Source organism: Silurus aristotelis (genome assembly GCF_946808225.1).
Source record: "Silurus aristotelis genome assembly, chromosome: 1".
NCBI classification, from domain to species: Eukaryota; Metazoa; Chordata; class Actinopteri; order Siluriformes; family Siluridae; genus Silurus; species Silurus aristotelis.
The window spans coordinates 23,247,570-23,266,176 of record NC_139574.1 but is presented as its reverse complement, the minus strand read 5'-3'; the positions used below and the strand labels follow the sequence as shown (position 1 = coordinate 23,266,176).

The window sequence follows — 18,607 nt, the reverse complement described above, 5'->3', positions numbered from 1 at the left end:
GCCTTCTTTTCAAGGTAACTTTCCCCCTCGCAGAACAGAACTACAACATCGGTAACCGGGAACTTCTGGCCATCAAGCGGGCACTTGAGGAGTGCGGTCACTGACTGGAAGGGGCGGCACACTCTTTCACAGTGATCACGGACCACAAGAACCTCCAATACCTGTGGGAAGCCCCCAGCAAGCCAGATGGGCCTTATTTCTCACGCGCTTCCATTTTACGATCACTTATCGTCCCGGCTCCAAGAATGGCAAAGCCGACGCCTTGTCCTGGATTCATGGCCCGACGATCCCACAGACCCCGAAACCCATCGTTCCTCCCAATCTAATCCTCAGCCCCATTATCTGGGATTTGGAGAAGGAGATCCAGACGGTGACGCAGGCAGAGCCAGCCCCCACCGGATGTCAAACCCTGCTGAGGTCGATCCACGAGGCCCCTGGTTCTGGCCACCTAGGTGGGAGACAGGTCCCCCAGGCCCCAGTTCACATCCCATGTGTGGAAGGTGTTTTTGTGGCTTCTCTGGGTTGAACCTGTCATCCGGGTATCACCCACAGACTAACGTCCAGACAGAGCAGAAGATACAGGAGCTGGGACGCTACCTCCGGTCCTACTGTAACCAAGATCCTTCCCTGGGCCGAGTACGTGCAGAACTTCCTGCTCCAGGAAGACACCGGCCTGACCCCATTCGAGTGCGTGCTAAGCTTCCAGCCCCCACTATTTCTTTGGACAGATGAACTATTCAACATCCCAGCACTGGATCACTGGTAAAGCATAAAATTCAGGAAAGCGTACGTGTGTGGTAGTCAGCACACATACACAGCTCCAAAAAGCCCTTGGGACCACCTGGAGATCCTCGGAGATAGAAGGCCACATAGGACCCTGGAGTCCTTCTCCCCCAGAGATGCTGGACCAGCCGTTAGTTTATTTCGTCCGAGAAATTCTGATCTCATGCCGTTAGGGCTCCACCCTGGAATACCTTGTCGACTGGGAGGGGTTCGGTCCAGAGGAACGCTCTTGGGTCGCCAGACAGGACGTCTCGGACCCAGCACTCCTGGAGGAGTTTCATGCCAGTCACCCTGACCGTCCCACACCCCGTGGCCAGAGGAATCCTCGGCCCCGAGTTAGGGCGTCGAGGCCCCCCCCCCTGGAGGAGGGGGTAATGTCAGAGAACCACTAGCCACGCCTCCATTCTGCACTCACTCAGCCTCTCCCTCCTACTAATCACCCTCACCTGTCTCCAATCTACACACCCCTTTATAAGGCCCCCGTATCCACTCGCTCACCATCCCAACTACAGGTTACACTACAGATCATCTCTGGACTACTTATGCTAAGCATTCCAACCATACTACGGTGTTCGATTCTATGGAAGTATCTGCTCCGTGTACTAAGGCAAATAAAGCGTATTTACTTTACTACCGGTTTTCGACTTTTGATCCGTATGTGACATCTACAAGCAAAAGAAGGATTTATTTAAATTTGTATTAAATTGTAATATTTCTTTGACATAGCAAGTCCAGTTCACCAATTGGTGTTTTTGTTAAATAGAACACAGATGAAAAGTTTTCTGCTTAACAGATAATTATTAAATAAAGAAAATTTTATATAACAGCTCAGTTATGAAACATTTTAGGGATCTGTGAGTAAACTCTGAATTCTGAAAGATTTCCACAGCTGCAATAGAACAATGTGTTCTTATAAGACTTTTAAAGTTGTACAAGTGCAAAGTGTCCAAATTTCAGATTAGTATCTTTTTTTCCCCTTACACTGAGTTTAATTTTATAAGTTTTTTAAAGAAATAATCTAAACAAGCAACCACTATATATGTATGCAGGTACATAGGCAAATGTTTGTAAACACCTGACCATAAAAGTGGTATGTGCTTTTTCCATTCGACATTTAGTCCATATTTGCTGTTATAATAACTTCCACTCAAGATGCTCCACTAGATTTTAGAATGTGGTTGTGGAGATTTGTGCTCATTTCAGCCACAAGGGCACTAGTAAAGTCAGGTAAAAATGTAGGTTGAGAAGGCCTGGAGTGCAATTCATTACAAAAGGTGTTCAATGGGGTTAGAGCTCTAGAGCAGGCCACTCAAGATCTTCCACGCCAACCCATGTAAAGTATATGTTCATGGCGCTGGCATTAAGCACAGGGGCACTGTAATGCTGGAACAAGTTTGAGTCTTCTAGTCCAAGTGAATTAAAAATGTAATGCTACCGTATCCTAAGACATCCTGTACACTTGTGTGGTAACAGTTTAACAAAGATTCACATTGTGACTGGACAAGTCAGGTGGCCCACTGTTTGTGTGTGTGTGTGTGTGTGTGTGTGTGTGTGTGTGTGTGTGTGTGTGTGTGTGTGTGTGTGTTAACTGGACATTGGTCTTGAAATAAACCTAAGATCCATTCAACTAATTGTTTCTATTTGTGCTGCATGTACTGAACACTGTATCTGACATGGAGATAGGATCGTTTATGAGTGCATCAATATTGGAACTAATTAATGCTAATTAGTTTTGATGAAGTTTGACAAATATCAATACTATTTCCATTATTATAGATGTATTCTGAAGCAAAGTGTTATCTTTTTTAAAAACCTATATTTATTTGTTGGTGCTTCTCCAATCATTATATTTAAGTTGATTATTTCAATGGTAAAAAAAAAAGTCTTGTTTATTTAACACTTCTGGTCTGGTTTGCACTTTGTAAAAACCGTTTTCAGTGCCTTCACTAAGTCTTAATTTCTATGAATGACTCATTGTTAATTATTGTGGGTGTCCCTAGCATGTTGTTATCTCAGTATGTAAGCGGTTAACAGTAAACCACTTTATGACCAGGAGTTAAAGTAAAATGTATGATTTGGGGTAGCTCTATATTTAAAGGGCTAATAATTTAACAAAGTACAACAAATTTCTAACTTAACTACAATTGGGTGATTGCACATGATAAATGTCCACCCTCTGAATCATGTGTGTAATCCATCCAATGGAAAGGCACCGCCGGGACATCACCACACCGCCAGGGTGATGTCATGACCAGGAGGCTATAAAAAGCACATGCAACAGAGCCACTGCTAGCTTCTGTTTTTTCAGAAGGCGCTCTATGTGTGTTTCTCTGTGGTTAGTGGTAAATGTCAGGAAATGTTCCTCCTTATCCCCGCTATATTACCGGGGGTGGGGGGAATGCACTCAGCCAGTGTGTCGCTTGTTTGGGAGCAGAGCATGGTAGGTCAATTCTCGAGAGAGCCAACTGCGCACATTTTACTCGCATGTCTCCCAGAGAGTGCTCTTTAAGGAGGACGCTCCCGGTCCTCACGGTTCTGGCCCCCACTTCTGTCAAGGCGAAGTGACGTTTAAGATCATGGGACTTGCAGAAGGTTCGGAAACACCCCCTGTCCTTTCTCCTTCCTCAACTGCCGGGTCTAGCGCATTCTCTCAGCATTCAGAAGCATGCCACTCGGCGGTTTCTTCCCTCTGCGAAGAGACCGCTGCTCTCCACCACTCTTCCTCTAAGGAGAAGGAGGGGATGGATACCAGAGAGTCCATAGACATGCTTCCCCAGCCAGTCCTCTTCGAGGAGCTGTTGGAGGTAGTATCTCAGGCCGTTGCCAATATGGCTGGATATCTCTTGGCCAGTAGAGCAGCAGAAACTGTGCCTGTACAGTCGACGCTGTCATGGTCGACGCTGTAAGTACAGTCATCGGCCACTTCCAGGAGGTTACAGTTCAATTGCCGGCGTTGCAGAAGGTTCAGAGACGGGCTTGTCCCTTTCTTATTCCACCCGGTACAGCACTTCATACAATTTCGGCCTTGGTGGGCAAAGGCTTATACAGCAGCAGGTCAAGCCAGAGGTTGCATGCACACCATAGCAGTGCTGCAGGCTTATTATGCCAATCTGCTGAGGGAGGCAGACGAGAGAGTTCCTTCAGGCAGCAATCGGGTCCAAGAGCTGCGTTGTGCTTCAGACCTGACACTCAGGGCTATTATGGAGACTGCTAGGGCCATTGGCTGGTACATGTCTGCCCTCGTTTCTCCCTGTAAGACCTTCCTGACAGGAATAGGGCTGTGCTGCTAGACGTCCCCGGTAGTGCCTACTGGTCTGATCGGCAACGCCGTAAGTACGGTCGTCAGCCACTTCCAGGAGGTTACAGTTTAATCGGCGGTGTTCCAACGGTTTCTTCCTCATTGCTCTTGTGCTCCTCCTTTGAGTCCTCTGGTCTCCCTGCACCTTTTATTTGAGGCCTTGTCATCTGGAGCTTTGCTCCATGACATCTGCAATGCTGTGGGCTGTCTGCCCTGATGACCTTCGGCAAGTTTGGCCTTGACCTTAGACGCTGCGTTTCCAGGCCACACTCCCTTAATCCCGGCAGCATTTCTTTCGCTTACAAAGCTAGCGCTGGCTCTATCGCATTTACTTTTATACCTTCCTGGTCATGATGTCACCCGCCAATGACGTCGTACCGTTTCCGTTGGATGCAACGTCTAATTCCCTAAGGGAACCAGGGTTACATAAGTAGCCTACAATCGATTCCCACAAGGCATATGCATTTTTTGTCATCTAACAAGTCACAAAATAGTTATAGCTAATATTATTTTAGTGTGCGTTTTCATAGAATTCAGCAAAATGAACTAATGATAGCTAAGACTTAAATTAAGATATTCATAGTTATGCACACAAATAATGAATGTTATGAAAGATAAAGAATGTATTCTAAGAAATGTTTCTTTTTATTGTGGTCCATAGGATATGGTAATAGTTTATGTCTTTGTTAAATAGCTAAACTTGCATGTTTCTGCACATGACTAGAAGAAGAAAATGAAGAAGAGAAAAATTATATATTGTTTTTGTACTGCTGTGAAAAACAATAAAATGACAATGATATTACCCGAATTCTTCAGACAACAACATAAATCAACAATATAAAACACATAGAATTTGAACCAGTGACAATGCCCACATTTATTTATTTATTTCATTTTTTTCCAGAAATGAAGTGATAGGTATTTAAGTTTTTACTGAAACTGGCCTGGTTCAGTAAACATCTACGGATACTGTCTGTGTGTTTCTTATATTCTACCAGAGTCCATGTCAGTTCCTCTGGGTTTCTTTCCAAATCCCAAATACATGCATTTACATGGACCAGCTAATGTAATTGTCCCTAGGAGTGTATGAGTTTGTAAATGTGTGATGGAGTGACATATCATTCAGTGTATATTTAGCCCCAGCTGTTTTATGTGAGCATTACACAGTCTGGCAAATCTCCTCTGATTATGCTCAACATCAAGGTGTTGCCACCACAAAGCTGCTGCTCAATTGATGTTTTTTTGCTGTTTTTGTCATTGTTTGCACTGCTCTGTGAAAATTCTCTATTGTACATGGAAGAGGAGATCAGCAGTTTATGAAATACTTAAACTAGCCATCTGGCACCAAAAACGTTGCCACGGTCAACATCAACGAGCTAGTCTAGTGTTTGTTAGCATCTTCACCTACATTTCAGATCTGACTATTTAGACAATATAATTAATACAATAGGTACTGTTAATAATATGAAATTAAATCTATGCCATTGCCTCTAACTCTCTCATCTTGTTTCAGTCAAATTCCCACACTCGCATACTGCTTTCCCCGAAAGTCTTAACAGAAGCTCAGTAAACTGTAATATTTGGGTTTAATAATATAATACATTTTGACATTTCAACACTATTTATTACCTCATTGTACTTTGAGTTTGTTATTTCCACAAACCTATGGGATATTTTTACCTATTAGGTGAGGATCACTGATTTCCAGATTTCTTTTTCACTTAGCTGTGCTTAGGAGAAAAGGGAAGCCTGCCATAAGCATTTAATTTTCAAGATGTCTTAGAAACAAATGAGAAAAGCATAATGGCTCATTCTACACTGACAGAGTGCTGAAAGATTTCAGAGATGTTTCTCTTTAATGGCCCATGAGAGACTTGGATGTAAAGGAGTTCATCTTTAGACGGTGGAAAGGAGGACTGAAGAAACATGCATAATGTACCAGTGCGATATTAGTCTGTCTTGGCTTTTGTGAACCGACACTAAGATGAACCATGATTGTTTTGAAAAAAAAAAAAAAAAAACGATCAAAAAATAAGAAAAACAAGCTTTATTCAGAGATACAGTCCATGACTTCTTTCTCTTTTAGAAGTATCTCAGAGATATTTAGGATTACTACTGTATGTCATAAAACTGTCATATGGTTCTGACACAGTTCCAAAAAATAGATTTGTATTTGTTCTTTTTTTTTTTTTACATTATCTTGTTGGTTATCTTGTAATTAATAATATACACTAAACAAACAAATTTTTTATTGTGTTAAACAATACCAAGTATACAATTCTAGTAAACAGAAGTTTTAAGATGAAGCTATAAATGTTTTATTTATCCCACAAACTTTCACACATACTTTGCTTATCTATGAGAGAAAATAGAACTTTTTTGCCTGAGATATCTTATTCTTTAAATATCTTATTGTTTAACATATATTTTTTCCTCTGGGTGCGTATATGTTTTCTAGCCGCTGGATAATTTTTCCAATAATGAGGCCTCAGGTGACAGAAACCTCTAGCTATTTCTGAAAATGGACAGTGTGTAAATGTGGATATTGTTGTAATGTGGCTGTGTGTGTGTTTGTGTGTGAACAACAACAACTACAAGTTATATTCACTGTTAATGGAGCTTTTACATGTGTATGGGGCATTCTCTTTTCACTTAAACAGTACTATGAGCCTTGTCAGCAGTATTGTGTAAGTGAATGCAAAATTGTAATTCAGACATACACATTTCTGATTCAAGAGCATTTTGAGACTAGATAATGCAGATGCCTCTTAAACATTTATGTTCAAGTTAAATACTTTTGAAGGAAAACAATCTAGCTGTCACTGGAAGTTACTGGTTACTGAGAGTTATGTTAGAAGAAAAAAAAAAAAGATCATCTGAAACTCAGGCTGTTAGTGACTAAAGTGCCAAAATTCGCAATTGAACTGACTCTGAGTATCACTAGCAAAGCCTGCTGTGGAATCATTTGGAGCACTTTCTCTTCACCACGAAAGCTGGGCTTGGAGGAAAAAATGAAGCTGCCAAAGAAAATTACTCGGATAAATCTATCGGGAAATAATTTGAAAACCCCACTGTGGTTCTATCGACCATGAAAAATATGAAGCAGAAACAAAATTTGGGTACACAATTCTTATAGAACATGCTGTAGGTGAAGACCTTCAGTATAGTAGTTCAGTATAGTACATTGTATATTAATTTCTCATTTAGTTCTGTGATGTTTCAATATTTGCTATTTTGAGAGAATTCATGAGCACTATCTTTGTATAATTATGCAATGATCTATTATTTTATGTAATTTTATTCTGCAACATTGTATAAAACATGAAATAAAAGTAAATGTAATAAAAGTATTTGGCCTACTGTTTTTCCTTGAACTACCTTGTGTCCTTGTATTTTCCAATGACCTACAGAGAAAATTGCAGTAGCCTTATCCTGGATACTAAATCACAACTTAGTGAGCTTGTGATTAGGCTGCGGCACATGATAATATGTAAATGTACTTCTTCAGTGGCTGATTTTATAAGCCTGTGACAAGAAAAAAAGTGTAATCTTTTGTCTAGAGCTTTTGTTGCCTTATTGCCTTTAGATAGGATTTTTAGTTAGTCGATTATAAAGGTCACAGTTTAAGAAGCATGACTAACAGCAGGGTTTATGAATGTAAAATGGTTTTGGGATTTAGAACTCAATGGCTCATCACCATCTTGGACTGAATTAGATCCTAAATGGCGACTGGCCACTGGAAAAACATTAATCTCTGGAAAGCTGGTCAATTTAAAATGAACTTAAGATTTTATAAAAGCCACTGCAATTTATTTTGTTTATCTTCAGTAACTGCTTTGGTCAGGTTTAAAGTGAATCCAGAGTATAGGCAGAGCGGTGGACCAATTAGAATAGCTGTCTTTTCGCAAGGAGGAAACTAGAGAACCCAGAGGAAAACCATGTGGACATGGAGAACAGACAAAACTCTTGGACCCTGGAATTATGAGGTGCTAAACCTACTTTCATTGCCACAGTACTGTGCAATTCACCCACAGACATTTGATCAAAACACGATTTAATTAAAAAAGCTTTAACATTCATGTATATGTTAATATTTTATATTTCTATGTCTATCATTAACCTCAGTCAATCTTTCTAATCTACATCTTCCTTCCTTTCACACAGAACAACTATAAACCTCTAATTGTACTAATCAGTATGTGAAAATGCTACATTTGTGGGCTTTATTATTATTATTATTATTATTATTATTATTATTATTATTATTATTATTATTATTATTATATATTTTTTCGTTTTACTATTTCTGTAAATACGTTTCATATGAACCCTAATCCGTTTCTGAAGCCCTGAGGGGAAACTTTAACCGAGAATTTAGATGAAAGACTTTCAAGCGTTTCTATTGGACGACCGCCTTGTAAATCAATACATATGGGCGTGGCTTTGGGCAAAAACACGCCCACAGTATCGAGTCGCTCCAGCGCAGTGTGCCTTGGCTCTGTAGGCGTGTGTATACACTTATAACGTTGTGTGTTTAAACTGAAGAAAAATTCAATAATAGATATAGACCTCGTGGGGAAAACTCAAGCAAATCGCATATTTTTGCGTTTTCTTCTACCCACATTTGCGGACAGGCTTCTGTTCTTCTGCGCGGAGTCAGCTTTGAGGGGAAAAAAAAGACGAAGGTAAATGGCCTGATTTTATTCCTCTGTCGGAAGTTTTTCTTTCTTTTTCATTAGGAGCTCGTGAATTGGAGAGTCACTGATGTGTGTGTCCGGTGCGTTTCTACATAGAGAAGTGTTTTCTGCATTGGGATTGAAGCGATTTCATTGAGCTCGGGCTGTTTTGCAGTGTGCGGCGCGACACAAAGCCCGTCTTGCGCTCACCACTGCAATTTAAAGTCCTGCACAGAGCTCCACCAGTCTGCCTGTTTATGATCGCAGCATGCTGTTAGGTGGGAGATTGCTTGAGCGTGTTTTTGTTATTTTCCTTTCACGAGCACGCGATTTGATCGAAATAAACTCACACCTTTTGTTGCTTTTTTTTGCGCCGTGATTTGTGCACGCGTCTATTGTTTGCAGCTCAATCGTGGTGCAGTGTTTTTGTTAAGGCGGTTCGATAAAGAAAAAAGGGGGAAAAATCTCGGCGTTCGTCTTGATTGGAAACAGACGTGTGATTTTAGAGGAATGTTTCTTTTTTTTTTTTTTTTTATTTAAGAAGGAAACGGAGGTGATGAAGTTGCATTGGTGAGGGGACAGGATGCCAGCTGGCACTGCTGTGTGGATGGAGAAGGGGATCAGAGCGCATTTTGAGCATGCTGTCTATCATTCAGCAAAGCGCCTCTGTGTTCCAATCAAATGGCACATGAATAGAAGAGATAGAAAGGTGCTGCATGGAGTTTCTGTAATTAAAAAAAAATCTAGTGGGGAGTTTGGGGTCAGGGTTTAGGAGTGTTGCGCATCCCGGTCAGGTCTGTCACGCAGTTTGGTATATTTGGTATACAGAAATAATTGCTTATGACGCGTCATAATTGCTTGTTGTGATTAGTAGTTGATGTTGATCAGTTGTGAACAATCAGGAAAGCGCTCGCCCCTTTCCTTGTTTTCTTAAATTTTTTATTTTTATTTTTTATTATTATTATTTTTTTTTTAAGAGCAATAGACTAATAAATAATTTCATCAGGTCACATTCTGTTATTCTCTAAGTGAATACGCAAAAAAAAATCTTTTTAATAATTTTTTAACGTTTTTTTTTTCCTTCCCTTTTTTCTCACGTCTGAGAATAGTTTATAAAAACTGCTTCAGCCATAATTGCCATATAAGTGCTCTTAAAAAAAAAAAAAAAAAAAGTAGGAAGAAAAAGACCGTTTTTTGTTTTTTTTTTTCTTTTTGATGCACAGAATAAGCCGAATGGACCATAGTAAAATCAGGGGTCTGTTTTTATTTTTTTATTTTATTATAAACGATTTTCCTGCTTGTACATGTGTCACACACTGACAAACGCCAGAATAAAGCATGTTCATAATGTCTTAAATATGTATTGTGTCTTGTACTATGTATTTGATTATCATATTTAGATTGATAGAATGAACACCCCCCCCCCCCTTACATTAAACAAGGCAGTCAAATCAAAATATTGGAGTGCTTTATCATGTGATCAATCAGATAAGAAAACAGATTGGCTTCTTTTGTAAATAAACGAAGGGGCTGTTTTATGTTCCTGCACAGAAACTTGGCAAAGATAAATCAGCTGGTCATTTGGACAGGCACCTATGCAAACATCAACACTCAATGCTTATGGAAGTATAAATCAGCCGCTGATGTCGCTGGAAAATGTGTCGTGAAAAGTGTCATGGGAAAATGAAAATGGAAGATTAGACAAACAAGAGTTCAAGTCTCATTTGCTTTCGTTCTTTTATTTTCCTTTCTTCCATTGAGACTAACAGGTCCTTAAGAGCAACTAACCGAAGCCCTCATATAGGTACTAAGAAACCTATTAAGGTACATCTTTGTTAGAAAGGAGTTAGTATGACTAAAAAATAGTCAATGACTCAAACAGGGGAAGTTTTTTCACGTTGGTGCTAGGACAAAGAACAGCCGTGATATGATGGATCTTGACAGATTCTGTGTCACCTCAGCTAGGATCTGGAATGTAACTGTTGCAAAGCCGGATAAGTGCCTCCATGTAGGTAGGGGTCCGTTTGTGCCTTTTGTAGGCATGCATTCGTGTTTTGAACTTGATGTGGAAAGATACAGGAAGTCACAGATGGGAGGGAATGTAGCAGCGGGGTGACGTAGAGCTGTAAATAACTCCGAAAGATTGAAAACAAGTCGTGCAGCTGCATTCTGGATCAGTTGCAGGAGTTTGATGATACACCAGGGAAGTCCTGCTATTTCATCATGTCCATTTCCTGACCTCTATAAGCTTATTACAGTACTGTACTGCATGAGCATGGACATTATTGGTAGAAATCTGTTCATGCTTTTGACCTCTGTTCTCACATAATTTCATAAATTTCTGTGCACAAAATGTAACATTTGTCCACGGAGATACCAGAATAATAAATAAATAAATGTTTTAATACTAATACATCTGCACTTTATTTAGGCACCTAGGTTAGATTATTGGTTAAAAGCTTGGCATGTCAAGTTTTTCAGAAATGTCATAGTATTATTGCTTCATTCTGAAAGAAATAAAAGCTCTTCAATCGGAAAACAGCGGGAAATTGAACATCGTATCATTTATATATCTATTTCCGGCATCATTAATTCGCACCAGTCCAAAAAAAAAACCCCCAAGGTTTGTTATGGTCATGTTTTACGAACAGTGAGCGGTCCTGTTCTCTTAAACTGTAAACTTGCTTCCTCCTTTCCCGAGCTCCACATCACCAGGCCCTTAGCTTGTGTGGGTAATGATGCATATAGCCCGGGGTGTAATTTTACTTCCAATTTCCGCTGCTGTAGTTTTGCCCTAAATGATGTTACGCTGGCGGTGTGTTGCGGATGACTGTGCCTTCCTAATGGCTCTTTGGGTAATGACTGCTGAAATAGGCTTGGTGCTATGAGCACTGATCTAAGCCATCTACCATTCAGAATATATTTTTTTCGTCTCAATTCTTTTCTCCTTTTTTGTCCTTTTCATCAGGATACAGATGGACATATTTTACATTTGAACCTTGTTTGCCCCATTATAAGACTTTATGACCAACATTCTGACCAGAGCAGGTTTGTCGCAACACAACACTTCTTAATATTTGTAGCACTTTGTGCCCTTTCCCTCATATTTCACACTGATTGTTGTGGTGAGAGTGCAGCCAATAGCTGGCAGATACACCTGGGGGGAGAAATTAAAAGGCAGCAGGAGCCTTTTTTTCTTCTTTCAATTCTTTTTAATAGGCAAGTGCCGCATTTCCCTGCATGGCTGCCCGTGTCCAGTATTGGGCCTTGTCCCCCTGGGGAGTGAATTATTACCTGTCAGACGTGGAGCCTCCACATCATCCATAACCTGAGTGTGACACGGGGGCAGCAGAGCCAGCGCAAATGCGGCACAACCAGCTAGCCTTGGCCTTCGAGGATGGCTTCCTCTCTCGGGTGGGAAAAACAATCATACTGCTACTTCAGGTATTGCAAGCTGCATAGGGAACACTGAGCACTTCTACTCTTGCCTGGGATGTAGTCATACATGCTTTCATTTAACAAGTTTCAAACTTGTGGTTTTGTAAATTATGATTTATGTAGGATGTAAAAATGTAATGTTTTTTTATTATTTAGGATTAAAACAAAGTAAATCGGTAAAATATCGGTTATTTACATTCATGAAATCATATGTAACACAAATTTTGCTGTAGGGGGAAAACATGATAATTATAACTAAAGGGAGAAAACGCAATGGAAGTTTTAGGCAAAGTTAAGGAGAACAAGAGCGTGTCACGGACTTCACATTGGACAAGTTACAGACCTCAAGTGCTCATTTCTATGCTGCTCTTGGACAGACTGGCTGGCTTCCAGTGGGCTTTTTAAGTCATTTATCAGAAACTTTAACCCCTTTTGTCAAACATGTTGGTTTGGTGCTTCTGGCAATTTCACAATGACCACAGAAGTAGAGGGACGACGAATTGCCTCAATGCCTGCTTGATTGAGCCGCTCCACCTAATATACACCAGAAATGGCATCAAATGAACAAATTTCACAGATAAGCAGACAGAGATGCAGCTCTTGTTAAACAAAATGCCTCCCATTGTCCTGTAGTTTTATTTCCCTATGTGGTTTGTGTTTAGGTGTGAATTTGGAGGAGGAAATCCATGTGAGAAAGCAGCTTCTCTGAGTGCCAAAAGTCTAATTTAAGCAGAAATGGTGCATATTGTTTTTTTTTTTTTGGGTCAAATTTAAAAGTAGTATTTCATTTGGTTGTGTGTGTGTGTTTGTGTGTGATTGGTATGACAGCAAGAGCAAGCTTCTTGCCCAACTGCCATCTTGGAAAAAAATGCTTGGATAACTGAGTTGCGAGAGTAAAATCAAACCGAGTTAGAACCAGCAGGCTGGCTAAATCATGCAGACACGGCTTTGTTTTTTTTTGCCCCTGGCTCCTCTTCGCACCAGATTACAGAGTGATGACTAACTCCATTTCATTGCACTTGGACATTCAGCTGCATCCCCAGCTCCCTGCTTCCACCACACAAGTAGCCTTTTGTACCTTTCCCCATTGGTATGCCAGCATTACAGGCTAAATCCCATAGCTATGGGTGAGGGAGAACTTCACCCTCTACTAACACATACCGAAGCCCTTTTTAATTACCCCCATCTCTGAATCTGAAACGGAACCGCAGGAGTATGATTTTTCACCCATATTTGTTAAAGAGCCTGCATACATGTTTTTGATCTCTCTTTCTCCCCCAAAGAGGTTTAAAGGTGCTCAGATTTCTTTCTCTGAATGATCTCTTAAACACTTTAAAGTGGAACAGCTCTTTCCACCCCCACATTGATCAGATGCTTGCATCACCGCTATCGTGAAGCTTTATTCAACTTGTTAATTTGAGATCTAGACTGAACTAAAAGTTGTAATGCATATAATGCATCATAATCTTGATATGGTCTGCAAGTCACAGTATTATAAAATGGGAAAAATGGTCAGCCATTATTTAGCTTTTTCACATAAATATATATATTGTTTTTAAACTTCGATATTTCGAATGTTTTGAAAATCTACTTTTAGCCCCTTTTGCAATGCAAAAGCACTCGGTTATCTTTTTTTATACTTTTTTTTTATTATTATTGTGTTTTTATTAGTGTTAATTATTATTAGTGTTGCCTTTGGAAAGTAAATGCTTTTCCCAGAACTGTCCAAAAAAACCCAAACCAAAACAAAACTGCTGCAGAGAAACAGAGGGTGAAAATGAAGATTCTGTGAGAGCACCCCCCCCCCCCACCACCACCACCCCTAACACACAAACCGTTGCTAAAGTCTATTTACCCTTTTTATTACTAACTTCCAGCATTTTTTTTTTTTTTTTTTTTTAAGATTCAAATTTTATATTTAGAATTTGGGAATTTAACAATTCTTTGGCACAGTGCTCAACATGGCATTTAAAATATCTGCAGTACTATGTGAGTAACAGTTGGCCGCCTCGCTGCATGTTTTAAAAATGAGCCTTTTTATGGTTGTAAAAAGTGAAACGGAGCAGGAAATTAAAAGCCTCAAGATAAGACAAGTTTTATTTATTTATTTTTTGCACTTAAATCTGCACTTCCATCCAGCAGAGCTGCATCATCAGAGCCCATTCATTCAGGACGGAAGGGTTTCATCAGCAACACAGAAGGGCTTTGATGTGAGCATCGAAGATTTTCATTTTGGTTTTATTTGTGAACGTGGCCTTTCGTGGAGGCGTGCTAACTGTTCACAGTAAATCTAGTGTGACCGTACGCACATTATGTAAATCCCACTAATTTCCCCAGACCTCCCAAAATAGAAGTCTCATTTGACCTTCAGGGAGAGATTCTTAGCGAGAGGCGGTCCATGTGTCCTCAGAGGAGCAGCGGGGTAACAGCAAGGCTGTGATCTCACGTCTCTCAGTCTAATGTTGGATTTTGATGGGTGGGAGGATCTCCATGATGAGTGGTATTAGAGTTTTGATTTTTTGGCTTTGTCGGATTTAAGATTTAAGGCTCTGCTTTCTTCGAGTTTCTGTGAATGCTGAAGACTATTAGCACAAGGTCTATTTTTAGAGCTAATGCTATGGAGAAGGGGCCAGTGTGGGGGTTGGTGGAGTGAGTATCATATCTCCCCTTGGAACAGAGCCAAACACCACTAGGGCCCCTCAGCTCCCCCTCTTGTATGTCTTTTTCATTCCTCAAGTGTGTGTCCTGTTAATCATATAATGACTTAGTTCAGTGTGAATGTGTGCGTGTGAGCACATACGCTTGCAGATGTGTGCGGTTGTGCAACTAAATGTTTTTCATGCCTTGTGTCTGTATCCGTTTAAACCATTCGCTGAACCTAAAACACACACATGCCCTCGCATACACACACATGCACACGCACATAGTGTGCACCCCTGGTCTAACTTGATTTGATTTTTCTTTATTGCTTTCTCACATTATCCCTATCCTGGAAAGCCGCTTGTCCCAGGGGACCGATCTCTGCTTCGCGCTGACGTACAAAAAGCTTGCCGTAGACAGATCGCAACCACACACAATTCCATTAGCGCTAACAGTTTGACTCAAATACAGCCAGCCATGGCTTAGTCTGCTTTGCTTTCTTTTTCTTCATGCTCAAGTCGAAGGTGTACCGAAATAGCAAGGGCAGAGGATGTCAGTATTATGGGGTACCACAATCATGTCAGTTCCCCCTTCTAGAAATATTTTTGGCCTTCATCATCTTTATATATGTCCTGAGATGGATCTTGTACTAGCTCCATCTGCTTGGTGAGTCAGCTAGAATATATATAATATATAATATATATATTTGTGTGTGTGTGTGTGTGTGTGTGTGTGTGTGTGTGTGTGTGTGTGTGTGTGTGTGTGTGTGTGTGTGTGTGTGTGTGTGTGTGTGTGTGTGTGTGTGTGTGTGTGCTTAGTCTTAGCCTAGTGTAAGCACACAAATGATTTTATAAATGGTGGCTAGTAGGGAAAGTTGTGGCTGGAAGGAGTGGGAGTCGATAAGATTGTTGACTGCCAAGTGTCTTCCTGAGATATATTTCTTTGTAAGTCACAGCATGTCTCAGCTGGAATTTGTATTCAGGCTCAAGGATTGCTGTTTTGAATGGACAGTATGACAAGCAAAGAGGTTTTTTTTTTTTGTACAGAAAAGCACACAGAGATCAACAACCATTATGGTGGAATTAGCCTTGAAGTCAACAAAATCCTCAGCAATGCATATCTTTTACATTTCCTTTGTGCCCAAAGCAACTGCCAATTAACTGTCGGCCACCATATGTGTTTCAATTTGCTCTTTTACAAAATAAGCTAAAAATGTTTGGTTAACCGAGCCTTTGTGCTCTGTGGGCATCTGTCCTATTTTCAGTTCAGACAAACGGTGTGTTTTTTTATTTATTTATTCATTTATTTTCTTCCTTTCTTTTCCCTCTCTCTTCCCTAAATTAGCATGATAACACCCTGGAGAGGGAGTAAAAGAGCTAATCACATCGTTCTCTCTCTATCTTTTTCTCTGCGTTCATAGCAGTGGCTTATTGTGATACTGAACGCTTCATCGGTTAAACTAGCACTCTGATCTCCTCCATAAATCTCGCATATCGCAGACTGTCAGCAAATGGGGAAATGAAACACAAAAGGCAAATTGTATGTCTCTTTCTCGGCGGTGCACTTGATATTATGGTTGGTTAACAGGCTTGTTCCTGAGCTATTATTCCATGTTAATCACATCCTGCTGGTCCTCTATGAGAAGATCATGGCCTTGAATTTGCAGAGGATGCTGCTACAAGAGGTGGGAAGGACATGTTTGAATTGCAGCCATTTCCATTGTGGTTTGCATCACTCGTGGAAGTGAAGAAAGTGAAAGCCAGCTGGCTAAAAATGTGTTTCCGTGTCAAGGTGCCAACTGGACAAGAACCCACCCGGTAGTTATTTCTTGTCACCCCCACCCCCCACCCCCACACACCCCCTCTTAAACAACCAACCTACCCCAAGTCGTCTCTATTACTGTTTTGGACAGCCTGACGCCCACCAGACTGAAGGGGCTGACCCAAATCCAAGTCTTCCTCCCAACACAATCCCATAAGGTCACAGGGTCAGCAGTTAAGCAGGGGCAACGGCATGGCCTGAATGGTAAAGAGATTGATTTGTCATTGGGGGTGGTGGGGGCAGGGATCGGAGATGGCTCAGGTCAGATCATTTGCCCCCTTTAAGAGCAGGGGGAGAAAAGAATGCACTGGTGAAAGGAGAAAAAAGCGGCGCATTCACAACATGTCCACTGTCTTTCTGCTCTCAACCCGACATCTTCAGCAAGCTTTGCTGTAGCCCAAAACAGGACATGGTGTTGTGCATCTTTTTTTTTAATAGGCATCTGAAGGGCAAGGGCAGTCTTCCTTTGGTGCTGTACTGAAGTGTTGTGTTTAAAGAAGTCGATTATTTTACCCTACTCAGTTGTTTTGATTGTTTGTTGCCAAGGTTTGGTCTGTATAACTTACAGTCATGCTGTTCTTTTGGCACAGAATACAATTTATAGTTAGATTTAAAGTACACCTAATTATAGCATAGTACTCATTTTTAATAGTAGTAATAGTTCTTATAAACTCATTTCTAATTTTATCAGATCATGAACAGCTAGGGTTTTTTTAATGCTTATTTTGTCACCTTTTGCAAACAATGGATTTATTCTCAATAACACATCATTGGGAAGATGATTGCAATAAACTTGACTGTTGAAATCCAAGTTTAAGGCAGTGCTATTAAAGTGCCTGTGTGCTCTTGTCCTATATGCATAGAAAGAGCTATATAATGGTATCTGGGCGAGCATTACGTGGCCTTCCTAAAGCTCAGAGCTTTATTCCAGATGACGAGCTGCTATGTCTTCCTGCCTCCTGGGTCCGATTTAATCAGAGTAGAGCTGCTCATTGGGAAAAAAGCAGCTGGCGATAGGGCAAATTCTTCTGTTTGGACGTGCCATGCTCCTGTCAGCTTTCCATGCTCTAGGTCAATTTTATGTGCCTTTATTGACTCTGAGCCAAGGAGAAATATGCATTGAGTTAAGGTTTTCTTCAGGCGTCATGTCGAAGTGCTGGCGAAAGATATATTTATTGTCGAAATCTACACCGTGGCTAACAAAGGAGGCCCTACATATGCAGAATGTTATTCCAGGAATCTGTTAAGGCAGTCATGCTCACGGTGAGCCACATTGAGACACACATTGTGAAAGTGCTATGGTAAAGCCTAGATGAGCAGCTATGTTGTAGCCGCTCTCTCTTTCTCTCAGATTTTATTTCATTTTTCATCCTTAAAACTGTATTTTAATGATAATTGATGCCCTATTGAAAGATCTTTTCATTGTAGTTGTTTTTCTGCACATAGATACAAAATGAGACGGAACAGTCCTTGGAATAAAGAGCGCATTTTTAAAGAGTGATTACAGAAATGATTTCTGACAGACCTGATTGTAAAACCCGGACTATAAAATGTACACCTGCTGTGGGTTAAAGGTCATTAAAGTCGGCCGAAAAATAGACTACATTTTTCTTTGGAAAGTTCTAAAACATACTGAATGCATCGTCCTCAATTTCTCCCGTTCTGTCACTCGGCTGTCACCCAAAAAAACCATTACCTTTTTTTTTTTTTTTTTTTTTTTTTTTTTTTTTTTTTTTTTCCTTTCTTTAAGGTTTCTTCCTTGTTTCATCTGTCGCCTCTGGTTTCCTCATTAGGGGTGTAAATCTACATCTGGATTTCTATAAAGCTTTGGTGTGACAATGTGTGTTGTAGAAATAAAGTTGAATTGAAGAGTACAGCAGTACCACAGTTAATTGAGCTTTCTGTCCTCGACGGTTGACATTTTAGAGCAATTTGACGGCTGGAAAATTAG

General features: G+C 40.5%; 1 protein-coding gene across 9 annotated transcripts in view; it reads left to right on the top strand.

Moving 5' to 3' along the window:
- The first annotated feature begins 8,505 nt into the window (after window positions 1-8,505).
- sema6cb (semaphorin 6Cb) overlaps window positions 8,506-18,607 on the top strand; it is a 128,186-nt gene continuing 118,084 nt past the window's right edge. For 3 of the 9 annotated variants that reach the window (XM_083550758.1, XM_083550755.1, XM_083550752.1), the window contains exon 1: window positions 8,506-8,766. The gene's annotated coding sequence lies outside the window, so the exon portion shown is untranslated. Of the gene's footprint in view, window positions 8,767-11,976; window positions 12,202-18,607 lie in introns of all 9 variants that reach the window. The other 6 variants (XM_083550759.1, XM_083550756.1, XM_083550760.1 and 3 more) reach the window with 4 other exon arrangements.